Source organism: Nansenia antarctica, assembly GCF_963989245.1.
Source record: "Nansenia antarctica genome assembly, chromosome: 4".
Taxonomy (NCBI): Eukaryota; Metazoa; Chordata; class Actinopteri; order Argentiniformes; family Microstomatidae; genus Nansenia; species Nansenia antarctica.
This window is the reverse complement of record NC_137689.1, coordinates 27,366,332-27,393,693: the sequence shown is the minus strand read 5'-3', so window position 1 is coordinate 27,393,693 and position 27,362 is coordinate 27,366,332.

Genomic DNA, 27,362 nt, shown 5'->3' with positions numbered 1-27,362 from the left:
TCCACAGAGGACGCCATCGCGACGACTCTCCACTCCACTCTATCCCACCTGGAGAGGGGAAACAGCTACGCGAGACTGCTCTTTGTGGACTTCAGCTCTGCCTTCAACACCATCCTTCCAGACAGGCTAGTGACCAAACTACTAGACCTGGGACTATCACACTCTATATGTGCATGGATCAAGGACTTCCTGTCTGACCGCCCCCAGAGGGTGCGGGTGGGTTCCCACACCTCCACAGCCCTCAGACTCAGCACTGGGTCCCCCCAGGGCTGCGTGCTAAGCCCCATCCTCTACAACCTCTACACCTACGACTTCACCCCCGTCCACCCCAGCAACTCCATCGTAAAGTTTGCAGACGACACCACCGTGGTGGGCTGCATCTCGGGGGGGGACGAGGCGGCGTACAGGGATGAGGTGGAGCAGCTGGGCAAGCTGTGCAAGGTTAACAACCTGCTGCTGAACCAGTCAAAGACCCAGGAAATCATCGTGGACGTCAGGAGGAAAAAATCTGAGGTCCAGCCCCTGCTCGTCGATGGAGGGAGCGTGGAGAGAGTCTCAACCCTCCGATTCCTGGGGGTGCACATACAGGATGACCTGTCCTGGAAGATCAACACAGCAGCCATCATCAAGAAGGCACAACAGCGGCTCTACTTCCTGAGAGTCCTCAGGAAAAACCACATCGGACAGGAGATGCTTGTGACCTTCTACCACTGCGCAGTGGAGAGCATCCTCACCTACTGCATCTGCGTGTGGTTCTCCAGCTGCACAGCCGCAGAGAGGAATGCGCTACAGAGAGTCGTGAGATCGTGAGACCCTCTCTGGAAGAGCTGTACAACACACGCTGCCTCAGGAAGGCCTCCAAGATCTCCAGAGACCCATCCCACCCTGGGAACGAACACTTTGCTCGGCTGCCCTCGGACAGGCGGTTCAGGACCATGTTCGCAAGGACAAACAGACTGAAGCTCAGCTTCTACCCCAGGGCCATTCAGGCCCTGAACACAGCAAAGACCTAGGTTCTAGGCCCTGGACAATCTAGACAATTTGATGGCAGCTACTAGATTGAAATCAAGTGCAATACTGAAACACAACTGTGAACATTTCAAACCTGCAAACTGCGACACTTTAAATGAATGTGCAATAACACTATGTGCAATATGACAACCCTCGGGTACATACGGTTCAGAGATAGGAAATGTTAGAATAGGTATAGCATAGCATAGAGTACAGCACAGTGTTTTATTTGTATAGTATAGTATAGTGGATAGTGTACATAGCCTTTATTTATGTAAACCAGCTCTTTTCCCTTCTTGTTTTTAGTTTTTTTCCTAGCACCAGGGGAGCCCCCCCTCCCAAATTTCGTTGTTTGGTACCTGTACTATATCAATGACAATAAAGACCATTCATTCATTCATTCATTCACTCATTCATTCATTCATTCATTCATTCATTCATTCATGTGATGTGTGTAACTCCAAACCAAATACTGTAGACACATGAAAGAAAGTGCATGTCGTAGTAAGGTATTCTGTCTCAATTGAGGCTTTAGAGTTGGCTAGCCACTCTGCATTGTTGTGCTTTCCTGGACTGGCTGCAGTGTTTCCTCCAGGAATTTTTCCAATGGTGGCGGGTGGCCGTGGCCGCGCGCGCAGCGCGCGCGATTTTTGGGCGTGCACGCGCATGAAACGCGCACGCGCGCTCAAAACAACGTTTTTTTTTTTTTTTTTTTTTTTTCTAATCACAGCCAAAACTAGAGGATGGCCAAAAAAAATGAATATACAGAATATAAACTTGTGACTGACAGTCACATACACACACAAAGATCATCAGCTATAATATAATACGAAGTAGGCCTACATGAGCACAAAAGCGGCTAACGTTACTGATTAACTGTTTACTGTAGTGCAGAGAGATGGTAGTCGTAGGCGGCGTATCAAATGACAAAGCTAAACGTTTAATGAAGGACATGAACGATTGTCAACAACACACTCAAGCAGTAAATAGAACAGTCTAAACAACTTGGGTACTACGGACGGAACAATAGTCTCAACCTATAGTTCCGTGCGTGAATTATGTCAACCCACCACATTACAGAAGTAAAATCACAGTCAGATGGAGCATTCGGTAAACAGCTGAGTATCAGCTGAGTTAAAGAAAACAAACTCTTACCTTTGATGAGACCCACATGAGCCCTGTTTTCCCGTACTTCTCCCGTGTGTCTCTTATTGTCCAAATGTTCCCTGAATTTTAGCTGCATGTTTTTCCAGCATGTAATTCCGTTGTCAATAAAAAAATCGTCTCCCCTTGACAAGTGACGGCACATAAGAATCGTTTTTTGACTTGCTAATGTCTGCTAACGTAGCACTTGAAACTGGCGCCGTTCTCTGGACTGCAGCTGCTCCCGCGTTAGCATTAGCATCCATCTTTTCTTCTCCCTTCTCACCGTCACGAGCTCAAATGACACTTGTCGGCCGATCTAACTCTTAACACTCACTTACAGGACTTCTGACACCATGTCGTGTTATTCTATTAAACATACACGTGAGTCCTTCTGTATTTCAATGTAAGTGTCTTTATTTTAACTCGCTCTGTAAGCTCTACAATACCGGTCTCTTGTTGTCTCGTCGTAACCTGCCCACCTGACCTGGGGGGTATTCCATCAACGTCGCTAAAGGAAAATCCTGGCTTATTTTTGATAACTCTCGCGAGACCTATCAGAATATGCCTGGATATTTGTAAGAACTCTCGCGAGATTTATCAGACTAAACCTGGATTTTCCCTTTAGCGATGTTGATGAAATACCCCCCGGATGTCACTACGGTGGCCTGTACACAATAACAATAATACCACAGTTCACATTTAGACCAATCAGGAGCCCTTGTGTCACGTCGTCAACTGAATGTCATTAATCTGATTTTGGATCAGCGGTTAGAGAGAGATGGGCGTGGATTTAGGTGCACTTTTAGTCAACATCCATTATAGCGCTGATCTAGGATCAGATATATTTTAATCAGCTAAAATGTTCAGATTTTTTTTTTTTTTTGAGAACTTTTTTTTTTGTTTTTGTTTTGTGGACTGAATCAATTCGTGGCGGAGGAAATTCCATCGTGGCGGCCCGCCACCAATAAATGCATGTAGAGGAAACACTGGCGCTGCATTCTCTCTCTGTATGGCCACACAAAAAGACACAGTGATGGTCAAGAGTTTATGATTCATCATCAAGCACAGAGGGTACTAAGTCCATGACTTAGTATATTCGACTTGTTGTTCTGTGACCTCATGTCAACAAGAAGGTAACTGAGAGCAAGGCAGGATATTCAGAAGCTTAGCTAATGGTAAGTGGAAGTATAACAGAAAAAAAATGTCTAAGATATTGAATACACACTGAAGTATTGTTTACTTGCATGAGATGCATTTTGGAGAGTTGCAAAATTAAAGTTAAAGTTGTTATAACTGGCCACCTGCAGGCACCTCTAATGTTGTCTAGAGTTTCTGACCTCAAATCACTTGAATGTGCCAAATTCAGAGGTCCACGATCACAGGTGGGAAGTACAAGTTACAGAGTTGGTCATGAATGCACCCTCAGTCCCTGGTTGATGAACACATTTAAATTCATGCCTACTGATATGTGACAGGGTTTGATGAAAAAGTCTGCAAGTCTGGCAACGTCATTTTTCCGTTTTTTTACAGATTATGAAAGGGTAAAAGAAACGAGAAATCCGACCTCAAAGTATTCAAAGCCTTTTTTCACAGAGGTAATGGGTGGGAACAATAGCTGGTTAACTCCACCCCAACCACTCCCTCAAGACAACCAGTCCCTCAAGACAACCACTCCCCCATTACACTAGCTGTCATTATCTACCTGTCATCTGACAGTGGGGTTGTCAGCTAACCCTCAGGAAACAAACATGCAGGGCTGACATATTTAAATGACTAAATAATAATAATAATAATAATAGTTCAAGATTCATGATTTTTTATTGCCATGTGTGCCAACAGTTTATTACATCCCATTATACAAGTACAAGAGTGCAGCAGCAAGAGAAAACAATGGAAATTGAAAAAATTAGGCAAGATACAATTGAGCAATACAATAATAGAACGGTAAAAAAGTATAATGTTGTGTCCATGCGTATGCATCATTATAGTCCATAAAGCATCTAGTGGGACTTGGTGTAGTTCCTTACCATCCCATCTGGGCATCAAAGCTGTAATAAAAATAGAAGACAGTACATTTCAAATGATTGCCCACTGTTACCAACACACCATTTTTACAAAATACTACTATGTTGATAAAATAGAATTGCTTATACAATGACAATGACACATACTAATAATACTAAATAATAATAAGTGCTGGTGACTCACATCAAGGTCTCATCTCTCAGAACCTCTCACCTTCGTCGTTCTGTAACACAAATTTCAGGTCAGAGGTGTGGAGACTTCTCTAGTGTAGGCTTGACATTGATGACGCTTATGGTTCCAGTTACACTGGTATGAACCAGGCTGTTTGGCCAGACAGCACCAACGTTCAGAGGTTCCAGAATGGGAACAGGAATGGTTCCTTGGCAGTGTGAAAGCCCTAAAAGAGAGAAGAGTCCGTTTTCAAGGGACCACAGTCAAAGGTCAACCTATGTTGGAAACACACCTGTGCAAGCCAATACATCGTATCCAGAAAATGGAATTAATATGTATTCACACAAAAATAAAGACACAATAGCACAATTGTATAAACAAACACACTGTTTTATTTAGACAACTTCAACCTCCCTCTTTTTCAGTCTTGACATTCATCTAAGCCCTCTATTGTTACCCATAATGGTTAACTTCCCAATTTGTTTTACTTTTAGAGAGCGCCTTAAACGCTGCAGTCATTCTTAGTCAGGAGTTTTGCAACCTTCACTGTGAAACTCTCAGTGCTGTTTCCATGGTGACCAGCTCTCTGCCTCTCAGGCAATTCTATAGCACTTTCCCTCTGTGTCTGGCCTGTGTGGATTGTCTCCTCACACTATACACAGTGATGCTATAATATCTATTGCTCTCAGTTTTTTTTTCTCTCTCTCTCTCTCTGTCTCGTTCTTTCTCTAACCTCCTTTGTTGCCTTAATGGCATTTAATCAATGAAATCTTAAGTGAATTAATGCTATACATGGTGTTTACCGTTCAATAGACTCCCGTTGATCACATAGCAATCATAATGCTGATTCTAAGATGCATTGCAAGTGGGTTTTCAAAATAGAGTGACAGATTGTCTGCGCTTCAATGTCATACTGTGTCTATGTGTATTCCTAACTGATCTCTTCACAGGCAGGTAATGGGAGGGAACAATAGCTGGTTAACTCCACCCCCAACCACTCCCCCAGGACAATCACTCCTCTATTACACTACCTATCATTGACTGTGTTTACGTGCACACCATATTCCAATTAAGGTCAATATTCGGGTTATTGTAATATTCCGAATAAGGTGTTTACATGCCCTGTAGCAACTGGAATATTCCGCGTACATGTTAATTGGCATATTCCCGTGGTTCGGCGGGACAATAGTTGTTACTATAGTAATGTTAGTGTTGGTAGCTTGGGTGTGGTCGTTGAGCGGGCGTTAACCCACAGCTAAGACATAATGCTTGTTTCCAACATAGTCCTCCGTTATTGTGTTCTCCTACTTGTGCTTTTGAACCACAATTTAACTACAACACTCCTGCTGATCCACTTTGTCCTCAACATTGGAAGACAAGAGAGAGAAAAAATGGCGAACGAGTGTATCTAGATGTCCCTAGCAACAACACAACCCAGGATTGCATGCTCGAGGAGAATCGAGCATGCACAGACGTAACTGCATATTCCGAAAAGGGTCATATTCCGATTAAGGTGTTTACATGTCACAATATTCCGATTCAAACAGGCATATGCCAGGGGTCTTAATCGGAATATTGCCGAATCGGAATATGGCCTTAAGCGGGTTCGGTACGTGTTTACATGACTCTTGCCCAATCGGAATATTGAGCATATTCCGATTAATACAGGAATATGGTGTGCATGTAAACGCAGTCACTATCTACCTGTGACCTGTCAGTGGGGTTGTTGTCAGCTAATGAATGAATGAATGAATGAATCTTTTTATTTCGAACATTATTTTACATAATAAAAGAACAAATAACTAATACGAAAAGTACAGGCCTATCCCTCAGGAAACAAACTTGCAGGGCTGACATGTTTAAATTGCTAAATAATAATAGTAATTCTAGATTCATGACTTTGTATTGCCATGTGTGGGTGGTTGACGTGAGCTCAAATCCAAAAGTGAATTATTATTTTTTTCTAAAATCAATGTGAAATAAAATAGTCATATTCCTTTAAATATGAGTAACTCAAAATGGTATATGGCCCCATCCGTTTCCTTACTTATTTCACATTTTACAAACGTTTTCATGCGGTAGTCCTAAAAAATGTTCTCTGGAGTGACATCATTTCTATTGATAATATCTGATTCAGAGATTAACAGACAAACAAGAAATATATGCTTAATAATGATCCATTTGTCCTTATTATATATCATCAACAATAGTAACCAATTTGAATTTGAAACATGTCATTCTCTTACTAAATGATGTACGCGTGGGGTTCTTTTTTATAAAAGTTTGCGATATATTTAGTATAATTGTATGGAACCTTGATGGAATTCAACTATTTTTACTTCTGCATAACAATGGTTTTGCCCCACTTCTGCTCAACACATTTCTCAAAAATGTGTGCATCAAAATACCTTTTATTTCTTACTTTTCTGTTTGTCACACCTCAGGACATAATGTTACACGTATGGACACCATAAAAAAACAAGCCAAGTTTTGTATAAAATGTAGTTTAATTACTTCTTCTGTAGTCTTTGAAACTCTCTTAAGTCAAAGTAAACACATTCTGAACATCAGAACCAACACTGCCATACAAATAGGTCCAATATTTAGACTGATAGCCATCATAAAACCAAGACATAACACATCACAACACAGTAGCCTAATTAGGCTGATAGCCATCATATAATCATAACACAGGATGAGCACATATCAATATAATTTTGTATTGTTTTGTCAATAACAATGCATAGGGATTAAAACTATTAAATGACAATTCATTGTTTAATCAAATTAATTCACAGCTGTTCAAAACCTCCTTCAAAACCTGTGCAGTGACAAAACAAGTGGTCACTTAGTATTAAATAGTAACCAGTCATATGTGTTGAGCTGCGCGGCGCGCTGGTGGGGCTCTGGCTCTGAGATGGTACTTAGTTGAGCTGCGCGGCGCGCTGGTGGGGCTCTGGCTCTGAGATGGTACTAACAAGTTTGTCTTTGCTCTAGTAAATGCAGTCTGGCTGATGAGGCCATGTGAATACATTTCTCTCTTCATGTTGAACCATGCAATTCACTTCAACATTATCAGCATGTACCGTAGTTTGGTGATCTGGCCAACAAATGACTTGATGACAAATCTTCCCGTGTTTTCTTCATCATCACTGGGACTATCAGGGTAGGACTCCTGGACACTTTCAGGATAAGGCTGTGCATTGGAAGTATTGTCGAACCTCAACTTAGTGGGTGTAAAGCACCCACACATCTCTGGGTAGCTGCAGAAGCAGCTGACATCCCTGTAGTAAAATCTCGCCTGGAGCGAAAGAAAGTATCTGATGGGTACGAAGAATCCCAGGGACTTGTGGAACTGATGGTGGCAGCATTTCATAAAAAATATGAATATCACTTTCATCTATCCATTCGAAGCAGATGTGCTCCACTTCTCTGTTGATCAGGAATTCATACATCAAGTCTTTTGGACTTTGTAGGTCTTTACCCCCAAGGACATAGTTGTCCGCCATCCGCTTCACTGCTCCCCCATCTCCATCAGGGGCACCCTTACCATGGGCCCTCTCTGAGTAGTTCCAAGTTATGAGCTTGAGCCCCCAAATATAGGGTACACTGAGATAACAGTTAGCCCTATTTCGATATTGCGTGACAGGACCATCACTCAAGATATGAAGAGTATCAATCTTGTGGGCAGCGTTTTGCATTATATTGTGAACTACAGGTTTGATATGGGCCCACACAGCACGTTCATTGTGGCAAAGGGAGTCGGAGATTGCGGCATAGCACTGTGACCCTGTTGATGTGTAAGCCACTACAGTATGGATGGATGCCTGCTGCCGATTTCCTCCAAAATGGAAAGACCGAATCTCTGTGTTCAATTTACAGCCATAATTCTCAGAGAAATCAACATGCAGAACCATTTCATTCTGTTTTAGGGTTCTCTTTCAGATGTCGACATTTCTGCACCTGGTGAAGCCAGTTGAAATGATGGATGGCAATATCCTCCAGAGCACGACTGAATTCCTCAACAAGTTGTCCCATTGTACCAATTTGTGTTTTCTTCATCCAATTTTTGATATGTTTTGTTCCCAATCACAACGTCTTCCTTTTGCCAGTGTTTCCATTTAGCTTGACCTTCTGGATTACACCCTGCAAGCTGGACTTCATCAAAGCAGCAGTTGGTGCACGTTCGGTTCATGCACTTCATCTCCTCTGTATTACAGGTTATGCTAGAGAGGAGGGATGATAGGCTTTTTGTGGATAGTGTACCTCTCTGTGACAAACTATCAATGAGGAGCCGCATGTGAGCCGCATGTTTTCATGCTGGTAATTGAAAATGGTAGCAGGCACCTGTATTGCGATCATTTGATCGGGGGTTCTATTACATAAAAAGGCTTGTATCTCAAAACTGTCTGTAAGACGTGACATGTTGTGCTTCACCTGTTTGGTTGTACTCTTTGTGCATGTAAACCAAAGATGTTGTTAGTACTCTTCTCTGCATTTTTTCTTTTCTGCCAATAGTGTATTTTTTACCAGGGAGAAAGTCTGCTGTTCTCAGACTCTAATCAAGAAGGACTCCATTTTTTTATTTCTTTGCTGAGCAATGTCTGGTCGTTTAGAGCATTTTCTTTGTGATGGGTTTTTCTCACCAATGTTACGTGTTTAGATGAGGCGTTGATTCCGCCTTCTAAACTTCTCAGCTCTTCGCTTTTCTGCAGTGAGTTGTTTTATTAACATCTCATTTTGAATTTTCAGCTTCTTAAGTTGTTTTTTGACTGTTGATTTTTTCTTTGCTGCCTTAGCTTTGGGTGGTCTTTGTCTCTCTTTGGCAGACTGGGTTGGTGTGCTACACATAACAGGTTCTAGGCCTTCGTTGATATCTTCATGATCAGAAGGTTGATCATGACCCTGAGGTAACTGTGGAGTTAATTTGAGTATAGCCTCAACAGCCTTGTTCCTTGCCCTGCATCTCCTTTTTGACATTCTCCATTTTAATTGAAGCTGCTTTCTAGTTGCTGCTGACACTAATTTCACACTGACAGTAACAATCTCTCATTGTGCTCTTTTCTCCTGATATCTGCAGAACAATGCACAAGGATGTCGTAATGATTGTGAGTTAGGCAAGCATTTATGAACCTATACTGAACCTGTATTAAAGCTTGAATCATTCTCTGTTGCCAGTTAAATTTACTTTCTGCGTCTCTCTCAAGATTTCTTCTCTCCTCCTGTGACCTGCATTCAACCTCTCCCTGTACTTTTTGGTTCTCTCTTTACTGGTCATTATCTGATTGGCTCTCAAACTTCCTGACAGGATCTAAAACTGACATAGTAAATGAAAATCAAACATAGTAAGAATGTTTTACTTGCTGTATCCTCCTATACTGAGATAGGAAAAGATGCAACACTGAACAAAAAAGACAAATACCACTACAGAGAACAATTTCCCATTATGCATGAAATCCTATTAAATGAAACACTACATTAATGAAATGCTTTACTTATCAATTAAATGCCTGTAATAGGGAATATTACCTCGGACAGTCACACCAGTGGACAACGATCATGTTTCAAACTAAATATCAAAAGACCTGAATAATTTTTGGTTGAAACTTACGGTAAGTACAAGAGAGTCAAATTCGTATGGTTTCAGTTTCAGTCAACATTGCAGAAGCAAGAGAAAACAAAAGGCAAAGGAAACAATAATAATGTGTCTGTGTGTATGAATTTATCATTAGCCTGTAGTCCATAACGCACCTAGTGGGACTTGTGTAGTTCCTTCCCATCCCATTTGGGCATCACAGCTGTAATAAAAATAGAAGACAGTACATTTAAAATGATTGCCCACTGTTACCAACACACCACTTTTATGTGTGACACAGCCAGGCGCGGATCTATGGGTGGGCCTGGGTGGGCCTAGGCCCGCCCAGATTGACAGCTGGCCCACCCAGTCAGATTCATAAAAATACATATTTTTTTATAATAAAATATTTTTTAAGTTTAATTTTCACTAACTAACTGTAATGTGAATAGTTTTGTCTTGGAAATGATTAAAAGTATGTATTAATACTAATAATAGTCAACTTCCTCTCTTACGTTTACATGGCTTCCTCTTTTACGTTTACTCTGATTGTTCAGTTGACCTTGACCAGTTGTTCAGTGTGCGCGCTACGATGGCTAAACAGCTAACATTGTCCCGCTTTCTTAAAAAGCCACGTCTGGAAGTCAGTGAAAATAATGAAAGTTTGGACCAGGCCTTGTCTAGAAATCTTATTTATTCACAATAACAGATGATGACGCCACACGCCGACGTGCGGAGAGTCCGAGACAGCGCTGTAATAGTTCGGTGAAGTATATTTTTTATGAGACTTTCCAAGATTAAAACGAAGAGGGAAACATTTGTGTGGAACAACATTGTGTATGCCTTCACTGGATATAATAATATAATACAATAGAAGCACACAACTTTACACAACAATATATGTGTATACACCAGTTTACGTAAATCCCCTAATAAGCAGCGTTAGGTTTTGTAATAAAATGATGGATCACCACAACTGGTCCGAGCCAGGTACATGTATGATTCAACTTGAGCTTTCGGTTTGCACTGGACTGTCAACACCCACAGTTAAAAGCTTGCAAATGATAATACAGGCATTTCTTATTACAATTTCTATACTTGGTCCTCCATAGTTGATGGTTATTGGTTAATTCATTGACTATTGCGTGCGCTTGAATGCCTTGCGTGTGTGTATTATAATAACTTGTTTGGCTGTCCGTTGCATTCTCGGTATACAGGTACTGTATTTATTTTCCGTTCGTTTCATGGTCTGCATAGTGATCTCCTCCAGTCCCTGCGAATATTTTGCGTGTGTGCGTGCGTGCGTGTGCGTGTGTGTGCGTGTGTGTGCATGCGTGTTGGTCGTACCCAAATGTTTCGAGCACCCACGGGCAGAAACATAAATCGGCGCCTATGATCGCGAGCCCGGTTGTGTTCCATCCATCTGGCTGCTCATACATAGGTCTAAAACGTGCGGTGATGAGTTTCACTCAGGCCTACCCAGATTTTTCCAGGCCTACCCATCAGCCACTTTCTGTATCCGCCACTGGACACAGCCCAATGAAAAGGGCTACCTGTAGGCGAAATCATGTTTCTGTTTTTTACATGTGCTTAAACTACAGATTGTAAGCTTTCAAATGATGCATCATACATTGAAATCGGAAACAAATTGAAGACGACATGAGTATTTGAAAGTTGCTACACCGGAAATCACTAAGCACAGAAAATCCCCATCAAAGATAATGAATCCCCATCAAACAACAAGAAACGAAGTCATTGTGTTATAGATTACACTTATTTAATGAACGTAAACCTGTTCGGAAAAATAACGAGTGGGTACTTCACATCTTCGAGTTGAATGTTAGCTAAAAAAACGAAAATCAAAAAAAAAAAAAAAAAAAAACTTTAAAGACGAATTTGACGTCTTTCTCATTTCCGAGAGGTGTCCAGAAACACCAGGGGCAGTCACAAATGTTTATGTTCATAAAATAGAATTGCTGATACAATGACAATGACAAATACCTGAAGTGCTGGTCACTCACATCAAGGTCTTATCTCAAAACCTCTCACCTCGTCATTCTGTGAGACACATTTCAGGTGTGGGCTTGCATGCTTTCCATAGACTCTAATGAACATAGCGTACTGTACTTGTTGTACAGGCATCCTGTATACACATACTGCACAGAAAGATGTAGCCAGTCCACAGCATTATTCTACAGCTACATGATGTGCAGTTTATGAATGAATCATTATTTTGGATTCCACACAACATTACCGTTCATTACAAAACCTTTTCTATAATTGATTACATCTCTAACAAAGCTAGCTAGTGTTGGGAATTTGTATTAAAATAACTAGAAGTGATAAATCATGTACTATGTGCTCATTTAAATAATATGTGACTGAGGTCAGTTGAGAAAAATGGGAAGGTCACGCAAAGCCAAAAGAGAGGTTCTGTTTTTGAGCGACATGAAGAAGAAAAGCTCCTGACTAAAAGAAAGTATTATAATTCAAACCGCCTGTAAATTACTTATTTTTACCTATTGATATTGGATGTTTCCCTGATGATGGGCGGTGGCCAAGATTGGTTGATCCCAAAGTAATTAATTAGAGATTGCTCAAGGTAGACAGTTAAGATACAGTTTATTCACAGCGCTGGGTGTGCTCCGTCACATGCAGACAGAGAACGCACACAGTATGTTGTTCACAGTGGCTCTTATAGGCAATAGTTGATGATCAAGCAAACATACAAATCATTCTACAGACAGGGCGTCATTGAGTCTAGATAGAGTTGTTGACTAGAAGTCCTCATCCCCAAAAGGAGCTGGTCGTCATGACAACCCAGTTACCCGAGTCTGGTCGGCTGGTTGGCTGGTCCTAAATATACTGACCTCTTGACCCAGTCTCTACACTGGCCCCCCAGTCAAGTTACATGTTGCAGGGTACATGGCATGAGAGGTTGGCTGATCTGTCAACAACTTAGATATTACAGCTTGATTATGCTTACTGATGAGTTTATACATAGTGTCTAGAGTTTACCTATGTACAATGAAAAATGCATCCTATCACCTATGTACACAACCATTTTGCACCTGCTGTTATGATATTCTATTTTCCTGTACTGATTTTATACTTTCATAACTAATGATTAATGATAAGTCTATTATTTTATACTGTATTTTAACTTGTTAATCGAATCCCAAGTCATGGGACTCTGTGGGCCTGGCAACAGTTATGTTTTCACAAACTATTCTGATAAGGAGGACATACTGACCTAGTCATGAGGGAATGGGTTTGAAGATCAAATAACTGGCCAATTAGTGCTTTAGAACGCGCGTAGAATTAACTGTATACAAATATACAATGTACATCCTAAAAACATAACTGTGTGCATATGCTTACTGATTTCTTTAAAACATTACAGAATGTGTGTCTAACGTTGCGCAAAACTAGGCTGCTCACACAGGTGGATACAGTTGCCGACAAACTGTGAAACCACTCTCACCATGACTAACGGCCGGGGGCCAGAAAAAGAAGATAACACACAGTACACTTGCACACAAACCGAAAGGAGTTGAAGGCCACAACAGATTTAATGCTGACAATTAAAAACTACCAGATAGGGGGAGGAGGGACAGCCCAGCCCCAAATGTGAAATCAAAATGTATAAAGACGTATGATGTATACGATGTATCAAGGCGAAACTGGGCTCTTGTCTGGTGAAGCTTCTGCAGTTAACCTATTGACGACTAGCTGATACTGGCCTGCGGAGGTGAAACTAGATAGGACCCCTTTCCATGGAATGAAATGCTATTGCTTGCTGATGTGCTCGAATAGAGAACAGTTCAGTAGTGGTGCCTAATATTTGATTGAATCATTTTATCTTAGAAGTTATATCAAGGACGTCTCGTTGAGATTAAACGAACTCGCTTGTAAGTGACGACTCAATTAACTAAATTCTGGAGAAGTTGACCGCCTTACACTAGCTAGCTAACAAGCTAACACTTGTTTCGCTAGCGTAGTTTACGTTTAGCTATGGCACTCACTACATAGTTAAGAAGCAAACATGTTTGGCTATGGCATGTAACTCACTACATAGTTAACAAGCTAACACATTTGACTATATGGCATGTAACTCACTGTCGGTGTGTCTGCAACAAACATACAAACTTGTTTGGTTAGCCTAGTAACATACACACAGCATGTAACTCACTTACCCAAAAACAAAGCAGGAGGTGTATCGACAGACCACAGTCCTGTGAATAGTATGTTGATCGACAAAACTTTAGTATGTTGTATGTTGTAATAGTATGTTGATCTACAAAACTTTAGTATGTTGTATGTTGTAATAGTATGTTGATCGACAAAACAGTCCCGTGAATAGTATGTTGATCGACAAAACTTTGCCTATGGATACAGTGATTGACGGCAGCGTCCGTCTTGTCAACAAACAGACACACGCACATGGCTATTTATGAGGATGTGGGTTGGATGTACCGAAGGGGACACGCCCCAATAAAGACGAATACGAATACTACCCCCCACCCAAGTTTGCTAAGAAACTGTAGGTATTTAGTGAATGTAAAACTGTTGGTTATGATATTGAGTGGGTTCTTCATCGCTTCAATATTCGTCCTATGCCAAAAACACTTTTTGCTTGATTGTAAGGTTACACAATTCCCGACATGCGGACCTTTTCACCAAGCCGTGACACATTTTTGCATGCTTTCTCTCACATTTATGCCGTAGTAACACATACAGGAGAGGGACTCAAGACTATAATGTATGTGTTAAGTGGGGTGGCGGTAGCCTAGAGGTTAGAGAGGCCAGCTAACAATCAGAAGGTCTCTGGTTCTATCCTCACCTCAGGAGGGAGCTGCATGTGCCCTTAAGCAACTTAACCCCTAATTGCTATTGCTGCGCCTAGAGCAAAAAATACCACATTATTATTATTATTATTATTATTATTATTATTATTAATAATAATAATAATAATAATAAGTATGATTTGTCAGAATATGAGACAACAATTATGGTTTTCAGTGAACAGATACTGTAGGCACCATTACTTTCTCTAAAATGGAATACTGCCTTTGAGTGGTTTGTCAGATGGACCATCTCACCATGACAATTCCATTAATCAGCTCTGATTACAGGGGCATTATTTCACCTGGATAATTGCATTTTGCTCTAGTAATTCTCTCAAATGTCTAGTCATTAAAAGACAGAATTTAATGACTGTGAAGTCACAGGGAATATAACATGGGTCAAGTCATTCTTTTCCATAATCTTAAGTGGCCCTGGTACGCAGGTACCCTCCAACCTCCCTTTATATGTCAATGTTCTTTATTACTTGCTGACTTGGCTAAGACGAGCATGGGGCAATTACATAGGATGCCCCAGCCGCTCACTTCATATTTAATGCTTTTTAGTACTGCTCAAAAAGGACAAACCTTGGCATAAAATGATAAGTTGCAGAGGTGATGTTGAGACGTGAAGCCCCCAGTTTGATAGACGGTGCACCATAATGTCATACTGCCAAGGGAACCACTGTTTAATTGTTACAGGGCACAAACAGGTCAGTTTCCGGTCAATAGGATCAGTAAACACCAGAACATTGAAATGTATCCCGTTAACAGAAAAGCCTTACATGGACTTGTGTTAACATAGGATGCCAATGTTCATTCAAAATCATGAGGGGTGGGACTATTCATGTATGTGATCAGAAAGGCCATATACACTACTGTCAGGAACACTGCATGTTTTTGTTGGAACACCACAACACTGCTTTCAACTGGATGACTGGATTTTCTTCCTTTTTTTTCTTTTTGAATAGGATTTTATCTTGTGGATCTCTATTCTGTTTTTATCTGTTGTTTGTTTGTTTTTAGTTTTTTAGTTTAGTTTAGTTTATTGTCCTGCTTCTTTTTTTTCTTTTCTTTTTTTCTGTACAGTGTCCTTGAGTTTGAGAAAGGCACTTTTAAATAAAAGATATTCTTATTCTTGTTCTTATTCTTATTCTTATTCGTATTCTTATTACTATTATGAAAACACATAGGAGGAAGATGTGGTAACAGGGGCCTATTCCACGAAGGTCGATTATCTTCTAATCCGCGATAAAGTTCTAATCGGCGATAATTTTATCTTGCGTTCGATTCCATCAATGTGGCTCAAATAATTCGCTGTTTGGTTGCTATGCAACATAGCCTCCCGAGTTATTCTGGTTGCGAGCAGGCTAAGAGGCTGGCTAAGGTAATGCGTGCGTCAAAAAAGGCTCACAGGCGGAAACTACATCCCGAACAGTTCCTCAAGTGTCTTTTAGGAAATATTAGTTCCCACTTCACACGAGATAGATAGATAGATAGTTTGACTGTGTGATAGATAGATAATTTGAAAGTGTGATCGATCGATAGATAGATAGTTTGATTATGTGATAGATAACCTGATATTTTGAAAGTGTGATAGATAGATAGATCGATCGATAGATAAATAAATAAAAAAGTGTAAAAAATAAAATAAAATAAATAGGTATGTCTATCCACTTGCATTGCTTTTGTCACAGCTGTCTGGCTTGCGCAGTGGTTAAGGCAACCAGCTAGAGTTCCGAAGGTTGCGAGTTCGAGGCTTGATTTATTATTATTTATTTATGTTTTACATTTAACCAAAGCCTTCATGCAAAGGCTTCAAACACCATTGTAATCGTGTCAGTTAACCCCAGAATATACAACATACCATAAAGTTATACAGTATGTAGTTAATCAAGTTTTAATCATTTCACATGGTTCTCCTCAAATGTCTAATAATACTGAAATGTCAAGGTCAAGACAGTCACGAGCCTGCACCATAATTGTATAGCCTACATACTTTTTTAGATGAGATTTTAGATTAGATTCAGACAACGAAATGCAGTAAAAAGTGCATCTGAAGAGGGATTTGAACCACCGACTTAAAATGACTAATAAATACTATGGCAGTGGTTGATACCACTAGGCCATTGTGACGATATGACGGCTTGTAGCCTGCTGCTGATATCACCACAGTAGTAAATATTCATTTATTAAAATACGAACATATAACAATAACTGGGGCTAGTATGACCTACGCATTTAATCGGTCAGCAATTTCTTGCCAAACCATTTCCCTCGCCTTGTTAATTGCGGCAGTATTGCACTATTTTACATCTTATTTTTCCGTCTTCATAAAGATCAATAATTCGGAATGCTGCGCAAATGTAGGACCCCTGCAGAGTGGAGTATCTTCATTTCGACAGATCGACTCTTCGGGGCTCTTTATGTCTGCGTGCACGCGCCCATATCGAGGATTTCTAAGCCGGTGTTCTGTGAACACTGATGACACAAGCCTGATCCTCGTTCGAGGAATCACATGAGGCTTGAATTCCAATCCCGAGTTGCCTGATCGCCTGATTTATTTTAATCGCCGATATACTAATCAACGTTAGTGGAACGGCCCCCTGGTCTAATGCATTATAGGCTATGCATGTATGATGCCTGATTAGATTAGATTCAACTTTATTGGCATCGCGGAGTACAAGTACAATACAACGAAATGCATTTTAGCATCCAACCAGAAGTGCAACAAACAATGATATAAGGGTAATGAAGTATCGTCATTGTCAACATAGTATAGGCATATTCCATTGGCATATCCATAGTATCCCAAGGTGGTGGGGGATACTGAGAGTCATAGTCAAGTGTGTGTGTGTGTGTGTGTGTGTGTGTGTCTGGGGGGGGGGGCAATAGTTGTGTGGAGGGGGGGATTGTTTATCAGAGTGCTGGTGTGGGACCTGAGGATCCTGTACCTCCTGAGTCTCTTTGAAGGTAGGGGGTCAAACAGTCCGTGGTTGGGGTGGGAGGTGTCCTTGTTGATGTTTGCCGTCCTCCATCGACACCGGGTTGCCTGGAGGGACTCGATGGAAGGGAGTTTGGTGCCAATGATGCGCTGGCCGGTTTTCACCACCCGTTGCAGGGCTTTCCGGTCGGACACAGTGCAGTTGCCATACCACACTGATACAGTTGGTGAGGATGCTCTCAATGGTGCATCGGTAGAAGTTGGTCAGGATCCTGGTAGACAGCTGGGCTTTCTTCAGTCTCCTTAGGAAGTATAGGCGCTGCTGCGCCTTTTTGACCAAGGAAGAGGTGTTGGGTCCAAGAGAGTTCCTCGGAGGTGGACCCCAAGAAACTTAAAGCTGGGAACACACTCTGGGGGAGTGTTCACAGTGTCCAGTTTTTCTGAAGTCCACAATGATCTCTTTGGTTTTGCTGGTGTCAGCGCACCTCGCTGTAGGCCGACTCGTCATTGTTGCTTATCAGGCCTATCACCGTGGTGTCGTCTGCGAACTTGATGATGGAGTTCGATCCGTGCAACGGTACGCAGTCGTGGATGAAGAGGGAGTAGAGGAGTGGGCTCAGCACACAGCCTTGAGGCACACCGGTGTTCAGCGTCAGGGTGGAGGAGGAGCGGTTGTCCAACTTGACGAGCTGGGGTCTGTTGGTGAGGAAGTCTAGTATCCAGTTGCAGAGGGAGGTGCTGAAACCAAGGTCTCTGAGTTTGGCGACCAGCTTGGAGGGGATGATTGTGTTGAATGCTGAGCTGAAGTCAATGAACAGCATTCTAGCGTAAGTGTTGCTTGTGTCGAGGTGGGTCAGGGTGGAGTGAAGCGCCGTGGAGATGGCGTCCTCCGTAGACGGCGTCCTCCGTAGACGGCGTCCTCCGTAGACCTGTTCTTGCGGTAGGCGTACTGCTGGAGGTCTGGTCCGGGGGGAAGCTGGGTTTTTACGCGGACCAGGAGCGCCTTCTCAAATACCTTTATGGGGCCGGACATGAGTGCAACAGGGCGGAAGTCCTTCAAGTTCACTGCAGCAGAGTTCTTTGGTACAGGCACAATGGTTGTTGCCTTCAAGTACCTGGGGATCACTTCCTGGGCCAGTGACAGATTGTAAATGTCAGTGCAGTCCGTGATCTAGCGCCTGTCCTGAGCACCCAGCCAGGAATGCCGTCAAGGCCCAGCTTTCCATACATTCACATTGCTTAGCTGCTTATAATTTCTCTGTAACAACTCACAATGTGTTATGTCTGCCGTGAGGCATTTTTTATCAACTGACAGAAAATGTCCAAATCAAGTCAAGTGCTTACCACAAAACGGTCACTACACACTAGCTCTTTTAGCCAGTCTGCATTTTCAGTGAAAGCGGCACACTTCTGGAATGCTTTGCCATTACATATACGCAATAGTAAAACGTACAACACGTTCAAGCACAATCTTCAAGACTGGCTTATTGCTAATCAGTTGTGGGAGCACTAATTACAATGTTATTCTCAATGTTCCATGTAAATCCTGGTACTGTTTAATACTTGTTCCTTTTGCTCTGCATTTGTTATATATATGTCCTGTATCTCTTAGACCTAGATCTAGTTCATTGTTGTGATGTATGTCTTACCAGCTTTTACATGCTTTTTCTGAAATAATATTGTATATAATGTCTAGTAGGCCTAGTTAGTTAATGAGAGCCTATTGCTATACTGCACAGGGACAACAGTTGAAAAGTAGCCATTTTGCTAACACATTTTACCAACTGGTTTATTAATGTGTACTGTCCCTGGTCAATAAATACATAAATAAATAACCACTACTGTGTGACTGTTGCATACTGTATTGAACTTTAATGCTAATAACAGGTATTCACCTTCAATACTATTAGTATGATGTTTGTAAAATGTTACATAATTGTAATGAATAGAAATATGTCACAATTTAATTAATTGTGACAGATTGAAGTGGTTGCATTGTTGTGTCACTGTGTCAGATTGAAGTGTTTAAGCCACAAGTCTGACGTGCAATCATACATCATTCACGTATATGTGGCCAGTCTTGATGTGTGCGTTGTGAGAGTGAAAGGCTTTTCACGACCAGTCATGGATGATAAAAAAAAACTGGAACCTGTCCTTTTTTTTGCTGGAGTAAACATGATTTTCTTTGTGCCAAAAGACGTGTGTTTACTGGCCTACAGGGCTTGTAAATGCGTAGGTATTATAAGACCACGTGAGAAGACCTGATGGTAGTTACATTATAAGTAGAAGCATATCTCGTGACTGTCTTGACCTTGACATTTCAGTATTATTAGACATTTGAGGAGAACCACGTGAAATGATTAAAACTTGATTAACTACATACTGTATAACTTTATGGTATGTTGTATATTCTGGGGTTAAGATCACCTTAAACATGTTTCTCTAGAATAATATTTCCAAGTGAGCTATTTGATGTTAACAAACCATTGAATCAACTTACAATATTGTACAGTATATGCATATTGCAACATGTTAGATCTCCTGTCTTTGTGCCATAGTGTGTCAGGACGCTGTTTCATCTGCGGCCCACTCATCTCCCTTCTCCCCACAAGACTCAGAGGCATCGTAAATAGACTCAGATCATCTTTTGGTGACACGCGGGGGGGTTTCATTGCAGATAAATGTCAGGGGAAGAGATTTTTTTTGTTTGTCTTCAAAGACGCCCTCACACCTGCCGCTGCCTCCGTTTTGGAGAGGGCTAATTATGTTTCCCTTGACGAGCTTTCATTTTTAGTGAGGATCACGGCAGATCTTCTACAGACTTTTTGTTTGGCTATATTGGATTTTCGAGCATCACCATTTTCTGCACGCATGTATTCCCATATAGTGATCCGATCAAACAACACCCAAAAGACATACTGTAGGGGTGATCATGAGTTATGTAACAATGTCACTGATACTAGTTTCACGTCTGTCTTTCTCACATAGTGATACAGACTGCTGCCTTCGATATACCTCCATGGGGAACAGAACACACAGGCATATGTGACTCCCTATATAGAGATATTATTTATCTAGGGCGTTTAGAGTGGTTAGGGATAAGATACAGTATGATCAAGAGACAGCAGCAAAGTCCAAATAGGTTAAAGGTAAGATGAATGCAATGGATTGGGTTATGGTGTACATTGTCAGCCCTGGCCCTAGGAACAAAATGTCATGACTCATGAGAGGAAATTCCTCAGGCAAACATTTTATAATAATAATCTTTTTTTGTCCCTACGAGCATAGAACGTAAATAACGATATTACATATTTTCAGGGAGATTCTCTCCCATCTTGAGAGGAGATAATTTAATTGGTATTCATGGCCATCTTGAATGGCAGCACAGCCATCGTGTTTCACAGCTCCATGGACTCCAAATGCTCACACACGCTGCTTAATACATACTGTGCAGCCAGATACAGACACACATATGCTTTGTTTTGAATACCAATGGACTGTATCTCCGCTCTACTCTATATCTCCATTTGAGGGCTTGTCACGTGAGGGGGTTAACATTTAATCAGCCATGAGATTAAAATGTTATATCTGTGCACTTGATCAAATTTCAGGACCCTCCTTTCATGATTTTTCCTAGATATTTGCGTTCTACCACCCTTACATTTTCAAAATCACATCAGGATAAGCTAATATAAAGCTATTTCGCTGTTTTTCTGTGTAGGAAGCAGGCTAATCTACAAGCAGCCAACCAGTGGTCGTTGTGTGTAAATAGCAGCGTAGCATTGTAAAGGGGGGGTTTGAACCCCGAGGCGGCTCTTTTAGTAGGTAAAAAGGCACGGCTGTTCTAGTGTTAAGTTAATTTTTTTAATCAAAAGCTTTCTATTGATGTACAGTATGTATGTATATCCCATGGCTGTCAGAACTTTGGGGGGGGGGGGGGGGGTCGGGCGGCCCGACCGGCCCAAAACTAGCGCGGCCCACCTGCCAGCGGGCAGGTAGATTGTATGGCCAGTCCAGCGGTGGTGTGTGGTGCCCTGACTCAGTCACAGAGGTAATGCAATTGGCATCTTCCTACAATGTAATCCCTTGAAGATGATAATTAGAAACCAATTTTCAGCTATTGTCTGCATAGAGTCATGGGAATACAAGTCTCTGTGTTTGGAATCCCACCATTGGTACAGTATGTAGGTCTTTTTGACATTTATTCCATCTAAACATTTTACTTTTATCTGTTAGAGCGTCCAGGCCAATCCTCTTCAACAGAAAGTGTTACCAGCTGTGCCATGTGATGAAAAAGTACTGATAAAGCAGTGGCTTTGTCTCCAGAAGTACTGTGTCTACTCTATCACACCCTCAGTCAACACTCAACATATGTTGCAGACCTTTGCTGAGATATCCCACAAGGGGGGAACACAGGAGGGAGTGAGCTTTGACATTGGTGCGTGTGTAAATAGTAAATAGTGAATTGTGTGTGTGTGTGTGTGTGTGTGTGTGTGTGTGTGTGTGTGTGTGTGTGTGTGTGTGTGTGTGTGTGTGTGTGTGTGTGTGTGTGTGTGTGTGCGTGCGTGCGTGCGTGTGTGCGCACGCGCGCGTTGTCATAGAAACAGCAATTGTAACAGCATGAGCCTTAGGATAGCTTACGAAGGGTTGGAGTCCCTTCAACAACGCAGACACAAGCTCTGCATTTCCAAAGACAACTGTTGAATGATTACGGGCCAAAATGAACTTTTGAAGTTGATCATTTACATAACCGAAATCTATAAATGATGAAGTTAGTGAAGCATAAGCTATACTGCTAACTGGTCGTGATGATTGGGAAGCTCTATAGCGAGACAACATGCAACTGAAACCATTTGAGCGAGTGTATGATCATGAAACGTCTTCAGGGTGATGTAACCCCACCAGATTGCATGCAGTCAAGATCAACACATTTCCATTTTGGCAACGTGGCAATTAGGAACAGTTTTAAGAGCTTTCAACAAAACGGGCAGATGGATGGTTCAGTATGTGGCACAAAACTTTGAGCGAAGCAAAGTTCTTCCTTCTCCTCCCACCATCAGGATGTCCAAATGTCAATGGTGGCCACAGGCTAAAACTCTGTCGGATCCTCATTAAGCAACGCAGTCTCCTAATTAAATCATGTACCTATACACAACAGCACCCATTCCCAATTGCGCGTCCTGATTGACATATTAGAGAGATTTTTTAACTGAAGAGGGTAAGTGAATTTGTGTGAGGTAAGACCTTGATTTTTCTTAACTTTGAATTGTGTGGTGGTTAGGCAGTATTAGGCATGAACTTTGAGTAGTTAAGATAAGGGTAAGTTGTCGGTGGAAGGCATTAGAAAACATAAGCGTTAGCAACAATAATTAGCAAATATTGTTGTTCATAGCGCGATATGAACCAGCTATGTGTGGGTTGTAAGGCAAGCTGTTACTACTACCACACACCACCCACCTCCCTACTGTATATGGTGTTTTCCCTTTCATATTCACCTGCCAGGATGGCTAAAAGCATCAACCAGCACCCTCTGGAACAGGTCCTATCATGGAGAGATATGCGATTTGAGCCGGAGACTACCCTGTCATTAAATGATCAAAGGTAAACCTCTCTCTGGAATGATAAAATATCAATTCAGCCAGACGTGACGTTAAAATGATAAGGTTCTATCAACATTTTTGGTCAAAATTGAGTTTTTTACATAATCTGATCCATTAGGTGTTTATTAATGCCTGTGTGGTGTTATTTTTAAAATGTTGAATTTTTGGGGTTAGTAATTAATAAAAATACAAAGGTTCCATCTCACAAAACATAATGGAATGTAAAAACTTTCCACGCTCAATATCTCTGAACTACCCTAAACCATACCTGTCAACCCTCCCGTTTTGCCATGACGGGTATGCCCTAAACGGAGATAGAACCTTATCATTCTAAGCTCACGCAGTGGCAGATTTCGATAAACAGCAGGTGTTTTTTTTTTAGTGCGACATGATTTTGTGATCTTTCAGGGGTGCAAACTTGTCACCTTTTAGCCGTTTTAGCCGTTTTCACCTCAAAATAGGTCAACAGTTTTCACAAATGTTCTTTGTTTTCATGCCCAAAAAAATTTGTCACCTTTTTGGGCCATCACCAGTTTGCATCCCTGCTGATATGTAATTGTCATAATTCAATTTTATCATGTTATTATGTGCTTGAGGCAACACTTGATATCAAATGTCCAATCCTTATAAGTACTGTAAAGTAAACTCATGTGTGTCCAAACTAATTTAAGTTTTGTTCTGTATGTAAAGCCTACTGAGGTAGTATGTAGCGGCCATGAGAAATGAATGATGAAGAAAGTACAGTGAAGAGCGCTGTTTTGGTGTTGAGGTCGAGCACTGGCCTTTAGGAACCTACGTATATTACTTTTTGTTTTGTTTGTTTACAAAGATACAAACAATTACTATGAGGAGTAGAGATTCTCAGCTTCAATATTTAAAAAAATTGGTTCCACCATTTGGAAATTACAACACTTTTGCCCAGTCCCACCCAGCGCAGCCCCAGCCCACTCCCAAAACAACAACATTGAATTAAAGCTGAGATCTCTACTTTGACCCCATAGTAATTGTGTGATTTCAAATCCAAACTGTTGAAGGATAGAGCTAAAAGAAGACAAAGCCCCAGTACCAGCCCAGTACCAGCCCAGTACCAGTCCAGGCCCAGCCCAGTACCAGCCCAGTACCAGCCCAGTACCAGCCCAGTACCAGCCCAGTACCAGTCCAGGCCCAGCCCAGTACCAGTCCAGGCCCAGCCCAGTACCAGTCCAGGCCCAGCCCAGTACCAGCCCAGTACCAGCCCAGTACCAGCCCAGTACCAGTCCAGGCCCAGCCCAGTACCAGTCCAGGCCCAGCCCAGTACCAGCCCAGTACCAGCCCAGGCCCAGCCCACTCCCAAGCCTAGTCCAGTATGTAGATACCCTGTGAGTATGAAATACAGTCATGAGGTTATGCTCTCATTATTTGTGACAGCAGCTGGTGAAACCGGGAACAAGTCGGCAGTCAATCAAATGTTCAGACTTTTATTCTGAAAAATTTAAATACATTTCAACGTTGTTGAAAATCAATTACGCGCTAGTCAACTAATACAGCTTGTTTTGTGAGCCTGCTAACAATGTAAAGTAGTGTTATAGCTAACTCACCGAATCCATTGCATTCAATATTTTGGCTTGACTAGCGGGTGTGTCATTGATTTTCAACAACGTTGACATTTATTTACATTTTTCCTAATAAAAGTCCAAACATTTTGATTGGTTGCTGACTTGTTTCCTCGGCTGTGGCGCAGGAGGTAGAGCTGCCGTCTAATGATCGCAAGGTTGGCAGATCGGCGGTTCGAGCCCCGGCTGGCCACATCGAAGTGTCCTTGGGCAAGACACTGAACCCCAAATTGCTCTCAGTGAGCGGGCCGGTGCCTTGCATGGTAGCTTGCCGCCATTGGTGTGTGAATGTGTGCGTGAATGAGAGGCCGTTGTAAAGCGCTTTGGATAAAGGTGCTATATAAGTGCAGTCCATCCATGTATCTTTCACCAGCTGCTGTCACATTTGTTTCTGTGTAGAGCATTGGAGAATGTAAGGGGAAGTGCAGTTGCTTAGAGGGTAAATCCATGTTATCATTCTCTACCTACCCTGTAATAATGACACTGTAATCCAAAGTGTTGCCAAAAGAACCATCTCAATTTAGTTTCTCTCAGGGATCGATGGACTTTTGGTATTTGTAAAATATCCCAAACATGGTGTATTTGAGTCATCAGGTTAGGGTTAGGGCAAGAAGACATAACATGCAAGGGTAGATTCCAAAGCCACCCCAGTGAATCTGCAAGTAGCAAAACAAGCATTCCTTTTAGCTTGTGGTAACCAGATTATGAGACTGTTGTTAAAGGTATCTTTGCTCACGGCTCTCTTGATTCCATAGCAACATTTAAATGAAATCATCTTGCTTACACTGATTCCAAGCATGAGTTATTGCACTTTTTGATCTTTGAACATGTCGAGTGTAGCCTTGGAAAGGTGGAGTATATACAGAAAAATGTTATAAATATATTCCACCATTCCAAGGCTACAGTTATTGTTTGACTGTTATAACGATTGATTGTATGTTGTTTGTTGCATTGTTATTGCTCGATTAACTTGTATTTCACTGCACTGCATTTCATTTGTACCATTCACAGCTGTGCATATGATAAATACACTTTGATTTGATTTCAATGTAATATTCATAAACCTTTTGCTTCTTAATTATTCTTAATAACTGCAGTCCTGAAATGAGGAAAAAAAAACAGGAATATTGTTTGAGAAAAAAAAATGTTGACTGTTTTGTGTGTGGTATTTTCTCAAAGCTCTGACCTGCAGTCATTTGTCTCTTGTGAATGAATTAGCTTCTTATCTAATGCTTCTGAAGTATTGTGTCTTGACTGTGCTTAGCCGTAATACTTTTAATCCTCTCACCTAACTTGTATTGTAGAAGAATACTTTAATTGTATTATTAATAAGCATGGTTATGAATCATGGTCATAGCGTGTCATTCTTGCGACACAATGTCACAGTGGCTTTTATGCATTTGTTATAACTCTGTAATTACTGAGTGATTTTAAAATGACAGTTATAACTCTGTAATTACTGTTAAAATTAACAGCTTTCACTCACTCAGCTATCACTTCACTCCAATTACCTTTGACTGTAGCTAAATAGCCTCAGTCTGTCAATCATGCAGTCAATTTGTCCTGGGAACTGACTTAATTAAACTTTAAAAAACGGTTTATTTTGACCCTGTGTCACACTAAAGGTTAGATGTAAAACAATCAGTAAAAGTCAAACTGGACACAGTCATCAATCAGTGCCAGGTGCAGATGTCAGGTGTATTAGCATAGTGTCCACTTTATTTTTCATTGTTCTACAATGCTTCAAGCATTATTTAATTAACAATGAATCTTTGTGATGCGGAGGATAAAGGCACTGCTCCAAAATGCACAAATGAGAACGAATGAAAACTGTAGATTCAGTCGTCTCAAATTATTTTAAAATGTAAACAAATATATTGGAAGAATATGACTTACAGTACTTTAATGAGCTTAGTACAATTATTCCAGTCTATTGTCTAATCAATATAACCAATTAGTTATGCTTATGTCCTCATTGAGGAGTTTGTAGATGACCACATACAAATAATAATAGTAATAATAATAATAATAATAAGAGTAATAATAATAATAATAATAATAATGCATTTTATTGGTATTGCACTTTTCCTTCAAAATAATCTCAGAGTGCTACAGAGTAAAAACTTAACAACACTTAATAACAGTCTAAAAACATAATAAGTTTAAAACATAGTCAAAAACATAATAAAAAAACACCAAATAAATTACAAGAATGAACACAGGTTTAGCAGTCAAAGGCCTTATCTAACCCCCAGATTTGTGACTGAGGAGGAGAATGGGATGATTTGACTGTCGAAGGTGAGCTGGGATATGGGCGAAGACTGAACCTGGTGTGGGGTGCCTACAAGAAGAACTTTGGATTTGTTGCTGTTTAACTGAAGGAAGTTGTTGTTCATCCATGCCTTTATCGACATACAGTATGTAAATCTCATGGTACGTTGTTCCTTGCATCCT